At 45.0% G+C, this 12,280-nt stretch overlaps 1 long non-coding RNA gene across 2 annotated transcripts in view; it reads right to left on the reverse strand.

The window, feature by feature from the left end:
* Positions 1-6,201: 6,201 nt before the first annotated feature.
* The window catches only part of LOC129381875 (uncharacterized), a 64,000-nt gene continuing 57,921 nt past the window's right edge, over positions 6,202-12,280 (reverse strand). For both annotated transcript variants that reach the window (XR_011890561.1, XR_011890560.1), the window contains one exon: positions 6,202-6,258. This is a non-coding gene — a long non-coding RNA (uncharacterized lncRNA). The remainder of the gene's footprint in view (positions 6,259-12,280) is intronic.

Consider the following 12,280-nt stretch of genomic DNA (forward strand, 5'->3'; position numbering starts at 1 on the left):
AAACGTAGCGACCCTCTTATACACCTCCAGCCAGCTCTCCGGGTCCTCAAATGTGGAACCGTGGAACATCGGTGGTTCCCTTGGCTGCTGCAGAATTATTGTTGCCGCTGCGGCTGCCATTGAGGATGTCTTCTTTGTCGTCTCTGGACGACCTTCTTGGACTGTCTTCTTGGTCGTATCTGGTAGAACACCGTGTTCCGGGAGCAGCTGCTGTAGCCGGCGGCTTGCTCGATGTTCCGAGACGACGTTGGTGTTGTCTTTAAGGTCCGTGCTTGGATTACGGCCTGTCGGGGGCGTCCGGTACGTGAACGTAAAGCACCTCCACCATATGTCACGTGGTAGTGACGGTGAAGGCAGCAAAACTGTGATTAACAAAAGTATTGGGCGAACTTGTGCCCACAAAAGCAGGCTACACTCAAAGAACGATAGCGGCGAATACACTCGTCGATCGTCTAAAATCTCGTAAGCGGGTCAAGTGTGTCGGCTTTTATACAGCAGTCGACGAGTGCTCCAAACTAATCGCTGGGACCCGCGTGTCTTCCACAAAGTTCTAGCAGATAACACATGGTTCGGCGTCAACAGACAGCGGATAGAAGCATCGATAACATTCCAGAAACTTCTGATACATACAGGCGCGTCTGCGCTGTGCGATAACATTTGTTAGGCGGTGAGACGTGTCGCCCGATAAAGGCAAACAAGTACACGTGTCAATATAGTCAAGTGTTACAAGTACAGTATTAAGTCATTCCCCCCCCCCTCCTTGTGCAGAGCCGAACAAACAAAATACAGGCAAATCCAGGCAGATGCTTCCCCACCCTTGCCTCCAGAACAAAATATACGGTAATTAGTCGTTTCGCGAAGCACCTTTACACGTTTCAAATTGAATGCATTGCGTCTGACGACAGTTGGAAGATTTCTTTTTCTTGATCTCTTTTATAAGCAGTTCAGCAGCAGAAGTTATCGTTCGGGCTATTTGAAAAGCGTTAAGCGCCTTTCAGTGTTTCGGCGTTACGCAGTTTACGTGTTGTTAATCACTAGGCAGCAACTGGCGCAGATTGGCATTGTGCCAGTCCTGTTTGGTCGAAGCCTCTGTCGTGCCTAATAAGTGTTCCGGTTTTCGTTACTGTTGCATATGGTGCCGTCGTCTTGGACAGACTGTATACTAAATGGGCTGTACAAATGAAAGAAAGAGCCAGATTATCAACTTGGTGGTCTTTTCGTAGTAGATAACGCACAGTTTATTCAAATAATTTAGTGGACATTGCACTTGTTCCACCCTTATCAACACACCTAAGAGATCGTAACGTGTGTTAGCTGATAAGTAACCTTATCAATACGCCCCCATTTATGTGCATTCTACTGAAAGTGTGGCAATTGTATTTATCTCGAAGAATAAGAAAAGACCCATAACAGACTGTTACAAGCGGAAATAAATTGCGATTCTTAACGCGATTGTTTAAACCTGCAGTCACAATGCTGACCATGTTCGTTCGGCACGGGCATATTGCATTACTACCCGAAAAATGTGCACAGTCTAGCCGGGTATATTTGTTCTACAATCATTATTATAGGAATCGTTTGTGACCCGCCGTGGTTGCTCAGTTAGGCTGCTGAGCAAGAGGTCGCGGGATCGAATCCCGGCGATGGCGGCTCATTTCGATGGGGACGAAATGCAAATACACCGTTGTACATAGATTTAGGTGCACGCTAAAGAACCACACGTGGTCAAAATCTCCGCAGTCCTCCACTACGGCGTGTCTCATAATCAGAAAGTGGTTTTGGCAAGCAAAATCCCATAGTTTTTTTTAGGAATCGTTTGTGATTCTCGCATTTTTTAATATTTATAAATACACTCTGTTTCACATGACCCTGTCTTGAAACGAAACGTACTGTTGCTGGCACCAGCGACCATTACGGTTGTCTAACTGCTCATCATACTGTAACACAACGAAACATCATAATGGTACTGATCCATATTGCCATGTAGTCTTCAGTCAGAGGTAAACCAAGTTAATAGAGACATAAGTCATGAGAGCAAATTAGGTATAAAATACTATTGAACCGTAAAAATAATTCATTGAATACTTTTCCCTCATATTGTTGCATTTGTTTTACGTGTGTGTCTCTGTATCCGTGTCTGCCGTCTTATGTTCTAGTGGCCATCAATTACGAACTTGCCCAAGCCTTTGTCAGCCTTATTAAACAAGAGATTCAATTCAGTTGAATCTAATACTGCATGTCAAGTGGCTGATGCATTATTCGTTTTATCTAAATATTCTGAATTGACAGCAGTTGGCAAGCATTAAACCACAATATTTTTGTTATGGCGCTTAAGCTGCGGTTGTCATATTTTGCCAGGGAATTTTCATGAAAAAAGCCAGGGAAGGCTTGGAAAAAGATCGGGGGATTTTATGATGACAACATAGATATGCTGTCTTGTTACATACCATACAAAGTTTCCAGAGAATCTCTGTGTTAAATATATTTTTAAAACGTTTCACTTCACAAAAAATTGAGGCAAATTGGTCCCATTTATTGAAAAAAGAAATTAAAATCAAGCACACTGACATGGCATTTCGTATTCAATTAGTTTCTTTTTGCGTTACCTTAAATTCCTGAACCTCTAAACCGTAGAAAAAATATTTCAACTTTGAGAGCACCCTAAATTATTTACGGTGATAGCATGCATTCGAAGTATAGTTTTTGTTTCCTGGGAGCTGCATATCTGTCGTGCCATGACATGAGTGCTCGCCTGATATGTCAGGTGTTCATGTGGTATACTTGACTAAGTGAAAATATCAGTAGAATCAGTTCATCTGCCTTGTGTCGAAGTTATGGCCAATGACCCATTTGGGAGTGTGAGAAAGACATTAAAATGTGTAATAATGAAAATAAATTAACATCTTTGGCATGATACTGTGAATGCTCCGGCCACTCTTCTGAGCATATCCCTCTTATTTACAAGCCAAAAAATGCACAGACAGTCCAACTCGCTAACCTTGTTTCAGCAATTGATATAGAGATCACTTCGGATACTTATGAAACTTGTCTTGAAAGCAGCATACTGTTGCTGTAGTACCAGCAGCAGTTGGGATTCTGTAATTGTTCATCATACCATAAAATGAAACATTGCATGATAGTACTGATTTGTATTCACAAGAAGCCATTACTCGTACTTAAACGGCCTTGAATATTGACTTAAATGGCTTGAGTAAATATATGAAGCTGCTTAATGAACATACAACGAATACGCAATCGTTTTTTTTGTCTCACATTGTTGCATCTACTTATTTGCAGCATACACTTGCAACAACCTTGGAACATATGACGCGTAGATCGAGGCCGGCCTGGCGGCCTTGCTTGCCAAGGGGAAGTAGTCTGTAAATCTGAAGATAGTCTCGATCATAGCGTAAGACCTGCATTTTAATAAAATTATTATATCGCGCAATTAAAGGACTTAGTTCAATGCTGGTGCAGTTGGTTTCTTTTTTGCATTGCATGATTCAGCACTTCAATTTTTTTCTGTTTATGCCACATATAACAGTGCAGCTGGTTCAGGAGCATTATTAAGCTATTGACATTAACGTATAGGAGAAGATGAGAAGCAACACGGGAACGTACATACTCTAAATTCAAAAGTTTTTTGTTGCCATGTGTAAACAGAAATATAAACTAAGTTGTAGATAGCAGATAGCTAGCAGATTTCGTTCAACCAGATGTATTGCATGCAACTGAAATATTTCTTAAATGTGCTCGTGCACGAATACTCATGCCGTCTTGCATAAAGATTCACGGCTACATGCATTTGAGATTTTTCGACTGCTTCCATCCGCACGGCTGGTTTTCTATGTACTGTTCCCTCGGTATGTTGCCATATGCATGCTGGATGCAGTACATAAATAGAGACATTTGCAATAGACTGCTGCTCATTAACAAGCGAAGCAGCGAGTGCTTATATATAATTGAAACGTATTTGGTAAAATCTGTGGTTTATATAGCTAGTATATAGGGTGTCGATCACGGCTATGTTAGCCCAAGATTTAAAAAGAATACGGTCCAAGATATAGTATTATAAGTAGACCTATAGGCAAGATCTCTGACGGCTGAACACCATGAGCCTTAAATTCGGATCTTACTGCACCGTCTTTCTTTTTACATTATTCCTCGTTGAACAGCTTCAATGAATTTATGTTATCTCGGACACCCTGTATTGACAATAATCAGTAAATAGTATAAGGCTAAAGTCTATGGATTAGCTGTAGACTGATCTGCAGGTATTGTACACAGATATTCTATGGACTTATGACCTCACACTTTTTGTAGACTAGTCTAAAAATGTGTGCGTCTTTCGACACTCTATAAACTGCCTATAGAATTATAAAAATCCATGTTTGTAGACAAATGTCTTCAGAATGTCTATAGAGAAAAGTGTGTAGGAATATGCAGATGTACCTTTGTAGACTGAAGTCTGTAGAATGTCTATAGACAAATGTCTATAGATGATCTATAGACATTTGCTCAAGGACATTTTGTAGACTTCAGTCTGCAAAAGTAAAACTTTATACAGCTCTCTTTTTGTAGACTAAATCTATTGGATGCCTATAGACAAATGTCTATAGATAGTCTATGGACACCTGCTTATAGACATTCTATAGATTTCAGTCTACAATATTGCAACTACTGTATACAGTTCTATTTTTGAAAAATGAAGTCTATGGAATGTCTATAGATAGTTTATAGACATTTGCTTATAGACATTCTATAGATTTCAATCTACAAAAGTAGAACTGTATAACCCTATACACTTTTGTCTATAGACATTCTGCGGACATTTGTCTACAAACATGAAATTCCATTAGTCTATAAACAGGCTATAGAGTGTCTGTAGACTTAAGGCCATACACTTTTTATAGAATAGTCTATAATAAGTCCGAGTCTATAGACTAGTCTAAAATGTCTATAGACAGTCTATCGACTTCTTAGACAAATATCTATAGACTGTCTATAGACGATCTATGAAATTTTTTGTAAGTGATGTGTTTGAATGCGCGACATTTGTTTTCTCAGAATGTTTGCGTGAGAACTCCTCTGGGATTACGCAGTGAGCTTTTTCTTTGTAAGAAATTCCTATAATAACGTTCGTATGTCGAGCGAAAATATCGCGCAAGACATCAGTCATATTATATTTGCTAGTTGCGACCGCTACGCAAGAATCCCACAGACATTAGTGCTCATGAGGGTAGCCTGCTGGACGGGTTGTCATGTGTATTTCAGCGCATGGGCGTGTCAGTGAACAGATAGAAAAAAAAAAGAGAGAATGCTCAGTGCAAGGCAAAGGCTAAGTTGAAGAGAGGGCGTTGAACCTACAAGTGTCTTTATTGCAGACAAACTTTTTCCCCGACAGACCCAATGAAGCATCTGTACCAGCAGTGAGACATACACTTCTACATTATAATCACATGTGGCCATGTACTGCGTAAGTTGAGCAGTGTTTGTAATCGAGTGCCGATGTAGAGGGGCCCAAGAATGACATCTCAAAAGGCACATGTTAAAAAGTATACGAAATGTGCCCGGTGCGTTATATATAATATATCATTATTCTATAGAAAACTGAACATTGGACAGACGGGAGGTTGTGTCAGTGATAGGATGCGGGAGCTTAGAAAACCAGTTCTGAGGCGGCAATTTGTCGTTGCAATATCGGCAGTGTGGCTTAGGGCCTGTGCTAAGAAGTGCTATAAAAATTGGTGAAGGGAAAAATAAAGAAATGCTGCTTCTGGATGATCTGCATGAAAAAGCTGGGCGAGTACGCCGTTCCGGTTCCTGACTAGTAATCAGCTTTAATTTTGTAGATAGGCATTGGCATGTGTTATTACCATGTAGAAATGTGTAGCTGTAGTTGTGCATGCACAGTTCGGTTTGGGAGAGAACAAGAGTTTACTCAAATAAAATGAAATGTAAGTCGAGCAGCCTACCATACATGCAGCGTTTGCCTTTTTTTTGGTATCGTTTCTTGTTTTTCCATTATGTTCGCCGGCGTACCTATGCTCAAAGCGAGTGCCTAGTACCGCTTTGAGAAGCACCGACATCAACTGACCCGTGAATTTTTTATGCTCTTAACACCTAATAACCACCCTACAAAGGGCGCAGTGACCATGCTTACCTAAGTATCGTGCACTTACCAAGAACAAACTCGCTTACCTCAGTTAACTTAGCCATGCCTATTCCAAACGGGTCATCGAGATCTAGTGTTGATAGCTGAAACGAGAGAAATGTCATTAAACATGCTGAGATATTATTTCGCTCGCGTTTCCGACACTCATGGAGGCCACACTTAGAAAAGGTGCCAAAAAATTGTGAAGAAGGTTGTTTCAGAATAGATGCCTAGTAAATTTCGAGCCTTGGAAGGGCACTTCGACTACGGCGAGGTGCTTTGGAAATGTGCTAAATGTAACTTCTTGCTTCTTATCAACTCTTTAGTACCCTCTGTGCACGGCAGAAGTTCGCCGGAAGATGGAGGCTTTGAATGTGGAACACTGTTGTATTCATTATTTCAAGACAATTTTTCCGACACTAATAACAATAAAAGAAAGTCCCGAGAAGCATTTAAGGTTGTCAGATTATAGCTGACCTTCATTTATTTCAAAGCATCATTGCGTTATGAGGCGGTTTCTATGTTTGTTATTTACTTTGTGAAGGCATGCTCTTCTATGCCCGCATTGCTTTCCTTGTTATTCATTCTCTATGTCGTTATGTATGTTTGCCTTCTATAATAATGCATTCACAGTGCCGCAAATTGCTAAATAATTAAAGTGTAGTAAAAGGAAAGCTGCTTCGGCCGAGGGTGTGGGGGTTATGTTTCTAGCGATATAACGTAGCTCATATAGTGTCCAGCATAATAGGTGACCGTAGGTGTGATGTACAAGACAGGAAAGCGGACGAGCGTGGTGGTAGTTTTCCCCATCATGCGGGCAGGAATTAATTAAGAGCCGGGCGCTGAGCCTCTCAAGCAGCGCGACCGGAAGGTGGCCGTTTTCAATTCAGTGTAGGACACCCTAGCAGGAGTCGCGCAGGTACCGTTGACATGTGTCGCCTTGATGCAGAACTACGTGAACTTGAACGGCTTTGCGCCAGGTGAGGTTAGGGATGGTGCCCTCCATCCAGACTTCTATAGTACGGACCGGTGCCGTTAAATGTGCAACCACTGTACGTGCACGTATCATGTGAAAGGTTGAGGCATGATTCTTCAAAGACGGCAACGTGGCACTCATGCGGGCCAATTTCGTCCAGCATGAGGTGTTGGCGGGGTCGCAGTACGACAGGAGGCTGCTCTCGGTCAAAACGGCATTCGGACAAAATTTCGACCTGCTCGGTGCTGTGCCGTCCCATCCGTCTGCTTCCGGCTCGCAGTTTCGTACAATTTCGTTCGTTGTTTGGGCCCTATTGGCCGTTGTCCAGACAGAGTGCCAGTTAAAGTTTACGAGTATCATTGGAACCTAATCAAATTCGACCTTTAGGTGCACGGGCGCGTTAGACTACTGAGTCCAATAAAAAAATTGTTATGATAACATTGATGTCTACGTTTACCAGTCCAGATCAATGTCATTGGAAGACTTGCCTTATTGCTAGCCTGTCCATTTTCATTACCCGTATATTTGGCAGGCCATTCACCCTTTTCACCACAGTCTCTTGGTTTCACTATTTTAGTGTTGACAAGTTAGTGCTCTATAGGGCAGCTTCTCAGACCCAGGGGTGGGCTATGCTATTAGTAACTATAGCTAGGTCTTCAAATACCGATAAGTGCAATGCGAAATACAGTCTAACCTATTCAGCGGTACACCCTTGTAGCGACAACCGACGCCGCTACGCACGGACGCTACTTGTGGGCTCCCACGGTCGGCATGGAAAAAGATGACCGAAACCAAGTTGGGCTGCGCGTTCTCGCGGCGCAAACATGGCATGCGCTAGTCCGTTCTAAGAGCCTGTTATGCTGGTCCCTTAGTCCTGCCACTCTTCGGCAACCTCTCGGTTTGCGACGTTGGTGACTCCGGAATACGAGATGACCGATCCTAGCAGCCTACCGCCCACAGGCAATCTTCAGCCTCACGCTACGTCGCGCCCAAAGGACGTAGCAGCTCTACAGCTTCACCTGCCCATGTTCTCGTGCGAGAACACACAGGTTTGTTTTGCCCAGATCGAAGCCTCATTTGATCTACACCACGTCACCTCAGAGATTCCTCTGTATGTGTATTTATTGCCAACCTGTCTCCTAAGGTTGCTCACGAGGTGGTGGATGTCATCGCTGTCCCTTTGGGCATGCCGCGCCCCATCACACGAAGTAAAATATTTTGGACCTCACCATGGCGTCTCATAGCGGGAGCCTCGAGCACCTACACACCTCCGATGAGCTGAAAGATCGCCACCCTTCCCAGATGCTCTACAGCATGCGACGGCTCCTGGGCGTGAGCAATGTGGACATGAACGCCGCGCTGTTGAAGGAGGTCTTTCTGCTGCGCTTTCCGCAGTCTACCCTCCTGGTCTTGGCACCTGCCGGTGACTAGAACCTGGACCGCCTCACCCAGCTCGCTGATCGAGTCCGTGACTCGACTTTACCTGTCGCCGCTCCCTCTTCAACACCAGAGCCGTCTATGATGGCCGGCCTAGAGTCCCGGTTTGACCCGCTCGCCACCTCCATTGACGCCCTTCGGACGCCGTCTCATGGCCAGCGCGACTGCTCCTCACACCCCAGCCACCATCCTTCTTCACCGAGCAGTCCCCTCGCGCCGTCGTCAAAGCTCGCCTATTCGCCTACTTCTGAGCACCGCGCCCATCAGTGGAAATCCCGATTCCAGTGGTCGGGAAATGCACCGCGAGATCCCTGAAGATGGTATGTGACCTCGCCTTACAACCCGGCTACATTTTGATCATCACGGATCGCATTTCCGGCCTGCGCTTCCTTGTAGAGACGGTAGCCGAGGTCAGCGTACTGCCATCCTCCAAGCGTGACCACACTTCCAGGTGACCTTGCCCTACGATCCACACAGGAAACTCTACCTTCATCGCCACGTGTGGCCTACGGTGCCTCACCCGTGACCTTCGCCTGCGGCGCATGTACCGGTAGGTCTTCATGGTAGCGAACGTCGATCATTCTGTCCTCGGCTCTGACTTCCTGACCCATTTCAACCTCGACTTCAGCATGCGCCGCCATCACCGGATAGACAGCAAGACGCGAGTCTCCATTCCCGGAGTTCTGGCTTCCACTGGCATCCGCACACTGATTTCACGATGCCCGTACGCTTACATCCTCGAAGACTTTCCTGAAGTTACGCGGCACTTCAGTTTAAATAAGCCACCCAAGCACAGCGTAACCAACCAGACTCTTATGCGTAGTGCTCCCGTCGCAGCTCATCCACGCCGCCTCTTCCACGGGCGCCTCGCCATTGCTAAACGGGAATTCGAACACGATCTCTAGCTGATAGTATTAGCCCTTCGTCCAGCAGTTTGTCCTCCCCACTCCATTTGGTGCCCAAGAAAGAACCAAGTGACAGGCGTCCGTGTGGCGACTACAGGGCGCTTAACGCTCACACGGTTGACGATAGCTGTCCCCTTCCACGCTTTCAAGATGTCACCGGCCACCAGAAAGGCTGCAAAATCTTCAGTAAAGTGGACTTTGCCAAGGCCTATCACCAAATCCCTGATGAGCCTGCCGACGTATCGTAGACGGCTATAAATACATTCTTCGGCCCGTTTGAGCATGTGCGCGTGCCATTTCGGCTAGACAACGCAGTTCAAACTTTCCGAAGATTCATTGTCGGGGTAACACGTGGACTCCAGGCTGTATTTGTCTACGTCGACAACATCCTCGTTGCCGGCACCAATCCACAAGATCATGAGCGTCACCTCCGGGAACTCTTTTCAGCAGATCCAACAATTTGGCCTGGTGGTGAAGCCCCAAAAATGCGTATTTGGGTCATCCTAGCTCGAGTTCTTGGGTCACTACATCTCGGTGCTGGGAATTTGTCGATTGCCCTCCTACGTCCAGGCTGTGCAAGACTTCCAAGCACCCACCACCCTACGTAAGCTGCGTGAGTTCCTGGGCCTAATGAATTTTTCCCGATGCGTATTCCGCACTGCGCTAAGCTTCTGCACCCATTAACTGACCTTCTCCGCACGACCAGTGGCTCCTCATCCGTGATTTCCTGGTCTCCCGGACGTCAGGCTCCACGCCAAGCGCACTTTCGGTATACACACGCTTGAGAGCAGCAAGATACCACTGCGAAAGTGCTCCGTCATGTTTCTTTTTTCATAATTAGCGGGCTTTCTTTGCAAACCAGAAAAAGGGACTATGTGAGACGTATCACACAGGAAGCAGCTCGATCGATCGTTTCTGATGGCGCACTACAAATCCGCATATATACTTGGGGTCGTGAGGCAATCATCGGAAAGTTGGGAAATAAACTAAACAATTACTGAGTTACGGGGATACAACCAACAAAGACTACCTGAGTTACTATATGCCAGTGCGAACAGTATCCGTTTGTTTCATTTTGCTTCCGACGCTCCTTTCATTTTTTAATATCTTGGCTCAAGTTACGTGAAACAACCAGTATATGGAAGGCTACAGCAAGTTCACGAGCCCTTCTGTCTTTGTGCTTGATGATGATGTCACTTCATGGCTGCTTGTCTTCTATTGTTTTGGCGTTAATGAATAATTATGCTACACGCTTCTTTTTCTCTAGTCCGTACAGCGCTGGAGACTGAGTGACTGCCTGACTGGAGTCTGGTGTAATGGTAGTCGGGGACGCACATGTACCCATGGATAGACGAATTACGTTTGCATCTATCAATCTCGAAGCTCGCCTACCAGCGAGATTTTCAACTTTCTTTAAATGTTATAGGGCTCCATACATGTTATAGGTCACTGAACACAAATTGTACCTCGAGCTTTGTGGTTGCCTTGGGATGTCCCTATATGTCGGAAGCAGTTCTGGGCCCTCCCTTTTGTGTATACTTTTGAAAGTCCGGAATCAAGTTACGTATGATAAGAGGAACTACGCCAATCTCTGGAATGGCCGAGTCAGACAACTGGACCAAGCTACATATCAGATGAAATTAGCGGATTAGCTAAGTGCAGATCCACATGTGTAATTGATTGAGACAGGTGCGCCACAATTTAAGACATTGCTCGCACCAACATGGTTGAAAAATATTTCCTTGCGCTGTGTCAGCTTGGTCGCGAGGTTGGACATATAGTCACCACTTTTGCTTGCCTTTTTGTTACTAGAAATGTCACACGATAGTCGTTTTTGTGGTCAGCGTGCTAGTAGTTATCAAGGCACGCATATTTTATTGCAATGATAGGATTCAGAATGCTCTATCAGATACGTCTTGCTTCTCTTGTTCAATCGTCGGATGGCTTGACCCCTCTTGGGTCATATTAACAAACCAAGGGAATACAAATTTTCTAGCCTATTCTGTTCCGTTCCTTCTGCATCTAAAAAAAAACTTAGTTGGCAGATGGACACCACTATCTGGCGAAGCACCGTTAGCAGACTGAGGGCAGCTTCCAACTAGGAACAAAACGAAATTCTCATAAATTTGCAGCTTGATATTTGGCTTTACCGTTCCTTTCGCAATTCCCGTCGAAGTGTGCTTCATCCTAGTAGGTGTAGATGAAACAAAGGTGTTGGTGCTCATTGCTTCCAGAATATGTTGTTCAGCTTCATCTTAAGGCGTTGCAATCAAGATACGCGCGGCAAGGCGCTGGTTACGTTTGATTACGAAGTCCACCGTATAACAAAAAAAAAATAAACATTTGGCGATGCCAATTGGTAACGCACACTACGGCTTGAGTAGGCAACAGGGCCAGCCAGCTTGTCTTTATCCTGCCGATCCTCTGCCCACTTCGTCTCCTTATGTCTTCATCTAATATTTCCGGAACGACCACGTTCCATTATGATGGAGCTAGGCAACGCGGGTATTTCGTAAGGAACTGCGTGAAGAGTTAGTTTTTTGCATGGCATTCGCTGACCTCGTCTACGTCTTCTGCTAGTAGCACGACGCACGGTTGCCCCTAAACCTGCCACTTTGCTGGCACCACCGTCTCCCCTTATGGGGCTAGTGCACTTGCTTAGCATGAAAGTGACGTGGACCATGACGCACCTTGGTAGAAATACTGCGCTCTTCATTAGAACATTCCCCGTTCGGAGCTACGAGGGCAGAATGCTTAATGTTTCCAGAAGAGGTCTTCCTGGTTGCAGTATTTGAGAAATGTTATACA

Source organism: Dermacentor andersoni, chromosome 10, assembly GCF_023375885.2.
Source record: "Dermacentor andersoni chromosome 10, qqDerAnde1_hic_scaffold, whole genome shotgun sequence".
NCBI classification, from domain to species: domain Eukaryota; kingdom Metazoa; phylum Arthropoda; class Arachnida; order Ixodida; family Ixodidae; genus Dermacentor; species Dermacentor andersoni.